Source organism: Corvus brachyrhynchos, unplaced genomic scaffold, assembly GCF_000691975.1.
Source record: "Corvus brachyrhynchos isolate BGI_N302 unplaced genomic scaffold, ASM69197v1 scaffold216, whole genome shotgun sequence".
Lineage (NCBI taxonomy): Eukaryota > Metazoa > Chordata > Aves > Passeriformes > Corvidae > Corvus > Corvus brachyrhynchos.
Window position 1 is genome coordinate 12,355 of NW_008238443.1, and position 12,354 is coordinate 24,708.

The following is a 12,354-nucleotide window of genomic DNA, read 5'->3' on the forward strand; positions in this document are numbered from 1 at the left end:
GGCTCTGGGAAGATTCAGAATCCTTTTGTCAGATCAGAATTAAATTTTTGCCTCCTGTGTATTATGTGGCTTATGATGGATCAGGGGAAGCAGGGATGTGTACTGCATCCAACCTGGGATATTTTCCTGTGAGGGTTTTGGTCTGTGTTGAGCTATGAAGGTGGCAGCACTCTGCAGGCTCTTGTGGAAACAGCATCAGCCTGCACAAAAGCCCAAAGCACATCTGAGCAGAATAATGAATTTTTTTCTCTACAGCACAGATGTGCTGCTTCATGACAGCCACTTCTCCAAGTGTTTTAGTGGTACAGGGCTGAAGCAGAGCTGGAAAAGAGGTCAGGGGACAGATGACACTCTGGGGACTGCTACTGACCACCAGCCTCTGGCCTCTGTCCCCATTTCTCCTGTGGGACTTTAACCTCTCTGGCATTGGCTGGGAGGGAAATGAAGAAGGGCAGGAGCCATCAGGGGATTTTTGAAGTGTGTCAGGGATGGAGTAGGTTCAGTTCCTGAACCAAGTAGGGACAGGCAGAGCTGGACCTCACTGGTGAGCAGCAAGGAGGGGCTGCTGGGGAGGTGACAGTCACTGGCTACAGTGACCATGGTCAGCATGCAAGGAGAGTGAGGATTTGGGAGCAGCAGAGGACATGGCCCAGACTTTAGGAGAAGAAGGAAACTTTGACATGTGCTGAAGCAAAACTAAAGTAAGGGGGCAGGGGAAGGTGTACGACACAGGGTGCATTGGTGCAGGGCCTCAGTGTAAGAGCAGATGTTTTCCATGGGACAGAAGTTCCAGCACGTTGGTAGCTTCAGTGTTAAGAGCCAAATCTTCAGATGAAAAGCCAACTATTAAACAAAAAGCACAATCACACCATCAGTTCAGAGATCTGCACTCTTTTGTTTTGCAGCACATACATCTTAAATCACGCCTCTAAAATGTGGGGAACACAGGAAGTAAACTTCACGTGCTTTAAGTCTTCATTCTTTCTTGTGGGCTGAGCTCCCTGAATAACTCACTTCTTCCCTGACACAGGGCCAGCAAGTGACTCCCATGGTACACTACATACCCGTGTCAGGAGGTGCTTGATGTGCAGCAGAAGTGGAGACAAAGCTGGACAAAGTCACTGCCACTGTAATAAGGAGGGGACCAATGTACAGACAGCCCCACAGGTGTTCAAGGTGCTTGTTTTAAAAGGGAGATGCACTATAAAAAGTATTGAAAGGAAAAATCTCAGGCACAGGCAGAAGTAAAAACCCCAAACAAAACCTCCCAACAAAATGTTTCAGTTCAATCTGACCAATGAATATGCTTCTCTAGTGAAATTAACAATTTTGCTTGGGGAATTTATTTTTTAATGGCACTGTATTTCTTAACAGTGTTTTTTGGGTAATAGCTCCCAGTGGTCTTTATTAGGTACTAATTTCCTAGAAACTATTAATAAGACACTGGTAAGTCCCTTAGGTCATGCTGAAAAATCTCATTGGAAATAATTGGAAAATCATTTTCGTTTTATATGTATATATACACTGGAAAGAAACAGATGCACCTCTAGGGACCATTGTCAATCCAATTACTTTGAAATTTCTCAAAACAATGATTGAATTGCTCTTACCTGCAGTCATTTGTCTACACCTTTGTGAGTTCCTGAACTAAATGCCGATGATACACTCCAGTACATTAATATTTGTTTTAGAATGTGGCGTTAGATCCAAGCCTTCACTGATGGCAGTAAAAGCTTTGGTTTGGAATTGGGGTATTAACCAATATGTCCATGAATTGGTGGATGTAGAAGTTGAAGGGGTTTTGTTCTAATTTCTAATTTTTTAAGACTGCAAAGTGTCCAAGCCTACAGACAGTTCATGCTGTGTAAATGCCACTTGTCTTTCCTGCTCCAGCCACAGCTCATTTCTCTGCCCACAAAACCAAGTCTTTCTTTAAATACAGTTCTCATTTTCTGTGTCTCTTGCCAAGCAGCTCCTCAGGGCAGCACTCCCAGGAAGGGTCCAGCTTCACTCGCTCTCTCCATTCCTGAGCAAAGCCCTCCTGCCATCCACAGGGATGGGGCCAGGGGAGCTGCAGGGTGGGGCAGGACCACCTGGCCTGGGGAATCCTGAGCATGGGCCATCCAGGAAGGGGGGACACAATTCCCTGGGATTGCCCTCCCCTGGTTAAAGAGGTTTCTCCACAACTGAGATGTCCCTTCACTCTTGGAGGACCTTCCTTGGTTACTGGGACCTGAAGCACCCAAAGGAAAGAAAAGGAACTAAGTAACAATATTACTAAAAGCCCATACATGAGCTCTGTTAGTGACTGACAGGTGGGTAAGCATCTCATTTCTTGTCTTTATTTTCTAATTAGTAGAACGATCAGTAGGCAAAACAAACCTCATTGCTCATCTTTTTTAAGATTTGGTTGCAAGTTTGCCCCAAACCCAGGGCATTCCCCTGCCTTCAGTGCAGGTGTATACACTGTGGCTATAGAGAGGTCCAGAACACTGCAGTTTTGTTTACCTGCTTCCATGGCAATGCTTTTTTCTTTAAAACCCCCAAGCTACAGTAAAAATTCAGAAAGAACCCTTTATACCTTCTTGCAGAACAAATGCAATCAGTGTGCCACCAACAACTCTCATGAGCTGAGAGGTGTTTAGAATTATTTGATAACTAAATTGCTGATGGTACATCTAGCCCAACCATTTGTTAAAATCATTGCACTGTTCTCCCTCCACTAGCAGAAAAACAGAATAAAAGGTGCAGTAGAAGTGTTTTGCAATTATGGTGCATAATGCTAGCTTTAAATAACCAAAATAATGTGTTTTTCCCATCAATATCCTTACACTGAGTCTGTGCTGGTTGCAGCTGCCTGCCTAGTGAAATTAGGTGGATCTAGTTGCTCATTTGCATACCCTAATGTTCTGATAAACCCCCTTGGCTTTTGCTGCCAAACGGCTCTTACAGCCAGGCAAGGGGGTTCATTTGGGTATTTTTTACCTCTGCCTGGGTCTGCAGGCACATGAGCAATTGGTGTTGAAACCTCTAAACCTCCTAATGACTAAAACATTTTAAAAAACTTGGTTTGGAACAAAGGAGAGCCAATTAAAGCACTATGTTTTGCCACAGAGTTAGAAAACTACACAGATGCCTCTGTCCTACTCGCTACAGAAACACTGAAATAATACCACAGGTCACTGTGAGGCAGAAAGCTTCTCTCTGAGGTTCTGGAGATCTGGGGCAGGAGCAGAAACACACTGCCTATAGCTAAGGTTTAAGGGCAAGTAGTTAAAGGGGTATTAAAGCCCCTTCCTGGGGCAGCCAGTAAAGGCTGTAGCATTTTCAGTAGCCTGAAAAACATTTATTTTGATGGGACTGTCCCTCAGACATGCCTCAGGAGGAGGACCAGCATCCCCGAGGATGTGTAAACCTTAAAATTCAAACTTCAACCTCAGCCCTAACCCATTCCTCTCTGCCCTGGTGCCTTTGTTTTCATGCACACAGAGATACCAGACACTGATTTGAAACCTTCGTGGTTTGATCCTTCTCCAAAAGCAGCCCCAGGCAGAGTTACATAGATTTTATTTAACCTGCCTTAACTGCTGTTGAGGGGGATGTAATTTGACTGTCCCTGGAAAACCAGAGACAGCTGAGAATTTCAAAAATTTGCAACCTGAGAGATAAAGTGAATTATTGGCAAAACCAGTTTCTAATGGGTTTTCCTAAATTAACTTTTCTCCCTCTCAAAATATGCACACAAGGATAGTTATATAAATGAATGCAATTGGATGACAAGCACAGCAATGCCACCCTAATTTAAAAATTAAAATTGTCTGAAATGGAAAGTTAAATTGGATGCAATTAGTGCAGCCCAAACAAAGAAACTTACTTAGAGCTACACTGATTTAACCTTACCAGGACTCCTAGTGATGAGCATGGTGGTCCCTGCTAAGCCTGCTGAGCATTCCCTGGACCTCTGCGTGGCCCTGTCCTTCTTCAGGGATGATTTTTTTCCAGTTCCTTCTTTTTGTGTGGGAAGGCATGACCTGTAACATCAGTCTATTTACAGAATAAAAAAGAAACCATGACAGGCAGCCTGGTGCTTTCAGTGGCAAACTTTTAGTTTGGAATTGCTGGCTAGACTTCAATGAAAAGAAAAAAGAGGGCTTGGGGTAAGGGGGGGAATATTCCAGGATTTTAACCTTTCCTCTTTGACAGTCCTCTTTTTAGCCTGGTTCTCTGATGAAATGCAAAATAAACAGTTTGTATTTGTCCTCCTCCCACTGCCATTCAATTTCTGAATTTAACAGACTGAATTTGAAACAGTGACTTCAAAGGTTCCAAATACTGCCTTAAATCCACAAATTTAGGAGAAAAAAAAGAGAAAGGGAGAGACCCTAACCCTTTAGTAAAAGAAGAGATTACAGTAACTTTTCCCCAGGGGAGTGGTCAGAGTACCAAGAACTTCATTTTCCTTGGCACAATTTCCAGGTTTGCAAAACCTGGAAGTTTTCGAGAGGCTCTGGGCAATTCTCTTTGCTTCAATTCTCTTACAGTCACTTGTACTTGAGACTTGACTGTCCTGCTCTCTTGAGCTTTCCCCTTTTTCCCTCACCATTATTTTTCTCCTCCTCCCTAAGGAGAACTAAATTCGGTACAGAGAACAAGGAAGGTGGTACATTCTTTGATTTTTTTTTTTTTTCTCATCCAGGTTGCGTTAATGCAGCTTCACTGCTGGACCACATCATCTTGTGTTAGGAAACGTATGAATGGATAATTGGAAACAAACACATACAAACCATTTCTAAACCAGAAAGCATCAACAGGAAAGAAAAGGAATTTTTATTTTCTACTGGTTGCTTTAAAAGGGGATAAAGGGACACAATTTTGGACTGACTGCATGTGAGTCAAACCTCTTGTAACAGTCTTGTTTTTAACTCATATACAATCTTACCTTTCTTTAAAGGAGTGTAAATTGCCAGCTGACAATGCTATTTCAAAACAAAGACTTATTTCCTTTTTACCCTTTTTCAGGGAAATGCAGGAAAACACTGACAGATTTGTAGATTGTCTACAAATGTTCTATGAAAAGTCTTGAGTGATTACTAATATATATTGTCGTGAACAGTCAAGCACTCTGAAAATTGTGCTGGACAAGGCTTTCCCATCTTTGTTTTGAATCAGAGCATCACAGAATCGTTTAGGTTGGAAAAAAAAATTGAGGTATCAGCCAAATTTTTATCCAAGCACTGTCAAGCCCACCATCAGACCGTGGCTCTAAGTGCCACATCTCCATGTATTTTAAATCCCTCCAGGGATGGTGACCACCCCCCTGCCCTGGGCAGCCTTTCCCAGTGTTTGACTCAGTGGATAAATCTGGGCTCGTATCTCCTCATGACATTTTCCTACTTCAACATTATTTTTTACAGATCTTGGGAAATGCTCATATTGAATTAATACCCTTTAAAACTTGCTTCATGAAAGGCAATCTCACAGTATATAAATCTGTACTTAATTTGGGCTTTCTTCTGGCTCATTTTCTTCTCTTCTGGTTTATGGAAAAGAAAGACCTCAGATGTTTTCCTGTGTTGTTTTTAACCCTTTTTTCTTTTGCACTCGGCCTTCTCAGTTAAGAACTCAAAATTCCTTTGAAAATGTAACAAATTGTGGGCAGTGCTGCTGAAAAGAAGCAAACAAGCTCAAAAACCAGGAGCTGGGTGCTGTTCAATGCGGTCTGCGCTCAAGATCATTAATATAAAAAGGACAAAAAGGTGATTGAGAGACTGCAGCCTGCTCTGAAGAGGCAAAGCAGGCTGCAAGGGGATGGTGGACACTTGCAAAGTGTTGAAGAAAGTCTTCCTGGTGGTATGAACTGTCCTGCCCAGTGTTGATGTCACCCACGGCAAAACTGCTCAAGCTTCTGCAGGAGTGAATGGAAGTCCAACATTTTCAATTTTTTTTCAGGTCCTTTGTCAATATGTTTTATTTCAAACTCTCCAGTTTTCCCCACCATGCTCTTGATTCTTTTGCACCCTTTTTTCTCCCTCTCCCCCCGTTACTCTATGTGCTTGGGCTTAGGGCAACACACCCCATCTATTTTATTCATCCGTCACAGAAAGAGGCACACAACTCCTGTCATTTATGTGAGGTGGGTTTGCACTATTCTACTTCATTAACAGTCTGATCTCTGGGAAGGAGAAAGCTCTTTAGGTGCTTTCAGCACATTAATAGAGGGGCTGAGAGCTGTGCAGCAGCAGCAGCAGCTCAGTTGTGCCCTGGCAATGACGAAGCACTGAGGTCTTGAGGTTAAAGCACCAGACTGGGACCTGTACTCTAAAGGATCACCCCCATTAGCTTGTGAAGGGACCTCTCTGGAATTCTGTTTCCTCAGCACTAAAATGACTCTGGTGGTATTTGCTTGCTTGATAAAACACTTCCTGCAGAGGGATGGGCTGTGTGAGAGGTGGGTGACCTTGCTGTGGAATGGGTCCTGGGGATGCATCCGAGGGTGGTTTCAGTTTGCATGATTTGTGTTTGCCTGATCCCAAAGAGGATCTGTGTACTACTGCTTTGTGTGTGGAAATTTGTGTTTCTTCCAGGGTAGTGACAACTTTTTAAAGTATGTCAGACGGGTGCATGTGGAGTGTGGAAAGCAGGGCAAGTCACTGTGCAGAGGTTGTTGCTAAATGAACTTAAATCATTACTGATTTAAGTCAGAGCCCTTGATGAGTGCCAACACCACTCTCTTTTTGATTATACTGTAATGGACCTGAATATGCTGCCTTTTCATTTTGTACACACTAAATCCCAGATTGAGTTAATCACATGACAAGTCTGTTTTCAGTTTAGGGGGCTTTTCCATGTTTTTCCCTTTTTTTTTTTTTAAACATGTCAAAGCATTTTCTGTCTTTACGGCCCTTCACATCTTCCTATTTTTTTGTGATTTGAATGATTCATAAGAACTATCACTTTCCATGCAGAGTACACAGGAAACTTTTCCATTTGAGTCACTGACAATCGTACAAAAGTCAAAGCCACTGTTTTGAAATAACTCATGCCAGAAGAAAACTTAGTGGTTTGTTTTTGCACCTGTAGCTTTAATTCAGTGTTCTGGGAACAGGAGTCACCATAACCCTCTGCATTCTCGGTGGGTTAAACAACTGCTTCTGAAGAAAAATCACAGAAGCTGTTGTGTAAGCACAGTGCAGCAACACCTGCTCCAGGTGTGTCTGTGTCCTGCTGCAAACACCCCTGAAAGGGGCAAAGGCTTCATGCATTGTTTTAGAAGCTTTCCCCTTCCTCCTCCCCAGTCTGCCTCTCTGAATTCCTTGTACCAGGCTAAAGCAGTTCTTACTTCACACAAACATAAGAGCTTGGTGTTCTCCTGTTCTTCACAAGGACATTCAACCTCCATCCTCATCCTTTCCCAGCAGGTAATGCTCCCTAATTCTCACCACATTACTTTGGAGAGGGAAGGTACTTGTCACTTTTTCTGTAAATGAAGAAATTAAGCACAAAGCAAGGCAGAGCCATGTCTAAACTGAATGCAGAATGTAGGTGCAGAGTTTCACAGGACCCATTATTTAGCTTTAAACTGAGGTGCTGCCCAAATGCATCTCCTTCCAGCCCTCTTCCAGCTTCATGCTGCTTTCCTTGAACTGATGCCCAGTGCTCCTGTGGGTCTGTTCAGCTAGTTCAGGTCACAAATCAATCTAGAAATATACTCAAATAAGGAAAAAAAAAAAAAAAAAGAAAATCAAAATACCCCACTGCCCACCTGACCACATCGGCACTTGGCATAGTGTAAGAGGTGCTACAGGTACCAAGGGCTAATGGGCTAGGGGATAGAAGTAGACTGTGACTTCTGCTTTGAGCATTAGCACGGGGAGTGTCAAGCCTTATTCCCCAAAATGTGTTGTAGTGAAGATAAAGGTCTCCAATGGCACCCCCAGTCATGGCTCAGGCTCCTTGGCTTCCTTTGAAATGTGCCAGAGAAAAGAGGCAGACGCTCCCATCCAGCACCCATGGAAACTGGCACAATGCATTCACTTGTTGTACACCCTGAAAGGATGCCCATGTCAGGAATAATAACTTATTTGGGCCTGAACACAGGAGAAATGATGCAGATTTGCACACTTGGTCACTATTTTCTCTAAACATCAGCTCACGTGCTGTTTTCTTTCTCTCGTACTCTGACCTCTGTATCAACATGGATTTCACCTGACTCGGACTCGGTACAGATGGAGAGCTGTCAGCTGTCCTGTAAATGACAGCCTGCCTGTCCCTTGCATAAAATACCACAGCTAATGAGGTGAGATAATTATGTCTATCCCACCCCCACTACCCTTCCAAGAGCCAGCAAGCTTTCAATTAGGGAAAGGCCAAGGAAGGAAGATGTTGAAAATCCTGAAGACTATGGATGAGCACAAACATCACCGAGAAGTTTCACAGAGGTGGGAAAAGAACACCTCAAAAGAAAAATGCTGTTCCTTCTCTGCTCCTTTGTCCTCGTGCATTTTTGAAGTTGCAAGAGCTCACACACCTTCCAACTCCCCTGCAAACCTCATCACAACTCTAGATAGACAGAAGAAGTCCAAAGGGAGCATTTTTGATGATAAAGGGTAAGACATCAGCACACAACTAAATGGTTGGTTCCGGGACATACTGAGTCTGATGAGAAAATGAAAACAGGGAAATCTTAAGTTCAGCATGAGGAGATTTGGCACATTCTCAGCCTTTTCTCTCAACACATTAATTAGTCACTTGTTCCAACAAGGGGTGGGGGGGGGGCGGCAGCAGAGTGATTCAAACTGGACAACAGCGTTGGCACAAGAACAAATGGGTATCAACTGGCTATTAAAAGCTTAGGATGCAATTTAGAAGATGATTTCTAATTGTCAGAGGGAGGAGGTTATAAAATAGCTCTCCTAATAGAGGTGAGAACAGAAAACTTGGTGTTGGACACAAGTTGATGCAATTTATGCCTGGGATTATAGGATTTTCTTTCCTGACCCAAGGAGTTCCTGCCAGTTTGTTACTCATTTCCACCTCCACAGCTACAGTATCTTTGTCAAAAACACTTGGGCACTCATGAGTGTCCCTGCTCTGTCACGTTAATGTGAATGGAACAGAAACTGAGAAAAAGCTCTGCCCAGAGACTGCTTTCTTTTCAGGTAGTGACAAGACTGATGCAACATCAAGATGCTCTGTAGCCTCTCAGCTGCCCTGTGTAGTATTTGGGCGCTAGATACCAGCACCCCACGCTGAGATCCGAGTGGAAAGGAATGGAGGAGCCAAACTGAGTTTGTGCTTAGCACTGAGGACTGGGCCGTGACAGCAGCCAGGGAAAACCAGGGTCTGTTTAATATGGCTTATCTGTACTGACTAGTGATCTTGCTGAGGGCAAGTGATTCTTCTTTACCCTCACATGGCTGAATTCCCTCAGCTCTAGGAAGCTATGGGGGAGCACAGGGAATATATGTATGTGCACAGTGAATTTTCCTCAGCCTCTTGAGTAACCACCGAGTGCTTGAAATATCACCAAGAAGCAATAAATCTTGGCAAGCTTCTTACAAATTTCTACTTCCTTTCTTTTTTCTCATTATTTCTCTTTTATTTTTTTCCCCTTATTTTTTAATCCTTATGATTTCTGGCCTCTCATTTCAGGTCATTCTAAGTCACACCCAGGGCTTTCTGTAGGCACTCTATACTTATGCCATGAACCAGTTTTCTTTTCCTACTCTTAAAAAAACCATGGCAAAGTTTTACTGAGAGAGAGAGAGAGACTTTATTCGCACAGAAGCACAGTTTTGCTGCTGTTCTGATGAAGCAGAGGATACCAACATGACTGAACAAGAGGTAGAATTTGGTGTGCTTTTCTGCGGTGTGACTACCCTGGCAGAATATTTGTACAGATGCTGCTAAACACGTTGTTCTTGACATGCACCTAATTTTCTGAAGCCAGCCTGGGTTAGATTCACTTAGTGGAACAACAGTGAGAAGAAATGCTCGTGTTCACTCTCATCGCTGCCATTCACGCCCTGCTCATGTTCCCTGCCTTTATCACTGCTGATACTGGACATGAATGTTCCTCTGGCACGTGGGACATACCTTTTTCTATCTCTGCTGCCTTGCAGCCCACTGTGTGGGACACAACCCTGCTGTGACTACTGGCAGAACAGAAAATGGGGCAATCCTGCCACCTTTTTGCTTGTTTGTTGGTCAAGGGTTTTTGTTCTCTGTTAGGATAAGTACCCAGGAGTATTCAAGCTAAAGGGTGAGTAAACTCCTTAGAAAAAGCCATCATCAGTTTTGTTTGCAACATCTTCTATGTGCTGTCTCTGAATATTAAGAAACATAATAAAAATTTTCTGACTTGCAAAACTTTGATAGATACCCCACTGCATCAAAACAGTATCAATTAATGGCTTTAGGTACCTGGTAACTCTGTCTTGGATGTGGAGCAGAATCATCCAGATAATCATCTAAATCCCTCAGTGGAGCTCAGCCTGAGATTCCTCAACTGGAGAGAGAGAAACCTCCCGAAACAGCAGTGTTAACCTGCTGAGTTGTAACACGGATTCAATGCACTTCACTTTTGTGCTTGTGCTTCACTTGTTCTGTGGCTCTGGATGAGTAGAAGTCCCTTGGAGCTCCTCAGTCTCCTCCTCCAGCACCATGTAAGGCAGTCTTCTTTTCTTCTAATGTAAATCATTACAGATAATTTGGAATTTGAGAAATCCAGTGGAATGGCACCAGCATAAAATTACTCCCCACATTTAGAGTCAGCAAGGTCAAGTTGTTAAGAAAACGTTATGTCTTTGTTGGACTAAGACATCACTGAAAACCAAAGAGATAATATTTTCTATATCTACATTCTTCCTAATTGCTTCCCAGAGAGCAAAAAGTTCAAGCTTCAAAACGTTCACAAGTAATATACTTTGCAGATAGCTTCTTAAGAAAATAAGGGAAGTGGAGCCAAGAACACTACAAAAATGGGGGCAAAACCATAAAAACATGTTATGCAGGGGTTGAGAGGACTATTAGTTTCATGCATGTGACATAAATCTCTTTTAGGCTAGGTTTGAGTTATCTGAAGTTCACTTTGTTCAGCATCCTGCAGGCATTCCTTCCATGTGGTCTGGCAGATCAAGGTTGCTTCTACACAGTCAGGAAGTTTCAATCAGTATTTTACAGCATTTCCTGAACTTTCAGAGGTGTTTAAAGTTATGTTTTTTCTTCCTGAGAAGGCAGACAGATGACACTTGCTCTCCTTTGTCATGAAGGAATAAACAGCTGTAAAAGCTGTTTCTTCCTTCCAACCTAATGTGCTTTACGTCACAAAGAGAATTTGGAAGGGAGAGTGAAACAGTATTATGCAATTTAAAATATAGTGTCTGTGCATTTTAAGACCTTCACCTATTCTATTCTATTCTATTCTATTCTATTCTATTCTATTCTATTCTATTCTATTCTATTCTATTCTATTCCCAAAAAGCACCCGCGTCGGACAAAACTTACGGGGGGGGGGGGGACACTTCACCCTCACATGAGCAGTCATGTGAGCTCTCAGTGTTTCTTTCTCTTCCTCTATTTAACCTGAAACCTCTCTGATTCAGAAATGCAGAACTTTTGAGGTACTTTATATCAAAGAAGATACACATAGCACAGAAGCACCTTCAGTCACTGGGACCTGTACCTGGATGAACATAATTCTGACACTCTTCAGGCAGCCAGTTTAATTAAAGGTACTTGTGCTCTGTTCTTTCTTGTTCTCTGCTTTCTCTGATATTTATGGGAAAGCAACATTTTTAAGTGTTTTGCCCAGAGGAATAGTCAATTTACACAAAGAACTTCACCTTCTACTGGTAAAATTTTCCAAAACCCTTACTGCCACCTGTTCATTGCATACATTTCTTAATTTTTTTTTTTTTTTAACTCTGGTCTTAACAATCATTTTATAGAAAAGTCAAAAAAAATTTTCCCAGAAGTGGTAACAGTACAGAATGTATTAAAAAATAGTATTGTGATTTCTGCTGCTCTGTAGGGGAAAGCTCCTATAGAATTAGGGTTTATATGTCATTTATCCAGAGAGTGTACACAGCAAGTTGAGTGGGACAAGTGAAGAAAGAGACGATTCAGACAAGAAATCCCCCTCTTTTAGGCAAGCACAAACAGATGAAAATTCTGAGAGGTAACCTGTGTCACCCACAAAACGCATAATTCTGAAATATAAATATGGCACACCCATTGCAATTCAGCATCTTTCACTCTTTAATAACCAAACGAGTTGGGCATTACAAGGAAAGCCAGGACCAAGTGCATCACTTTAACAGTGTCTCATTTTTAAACTGTATCTCCTTTTTTCAA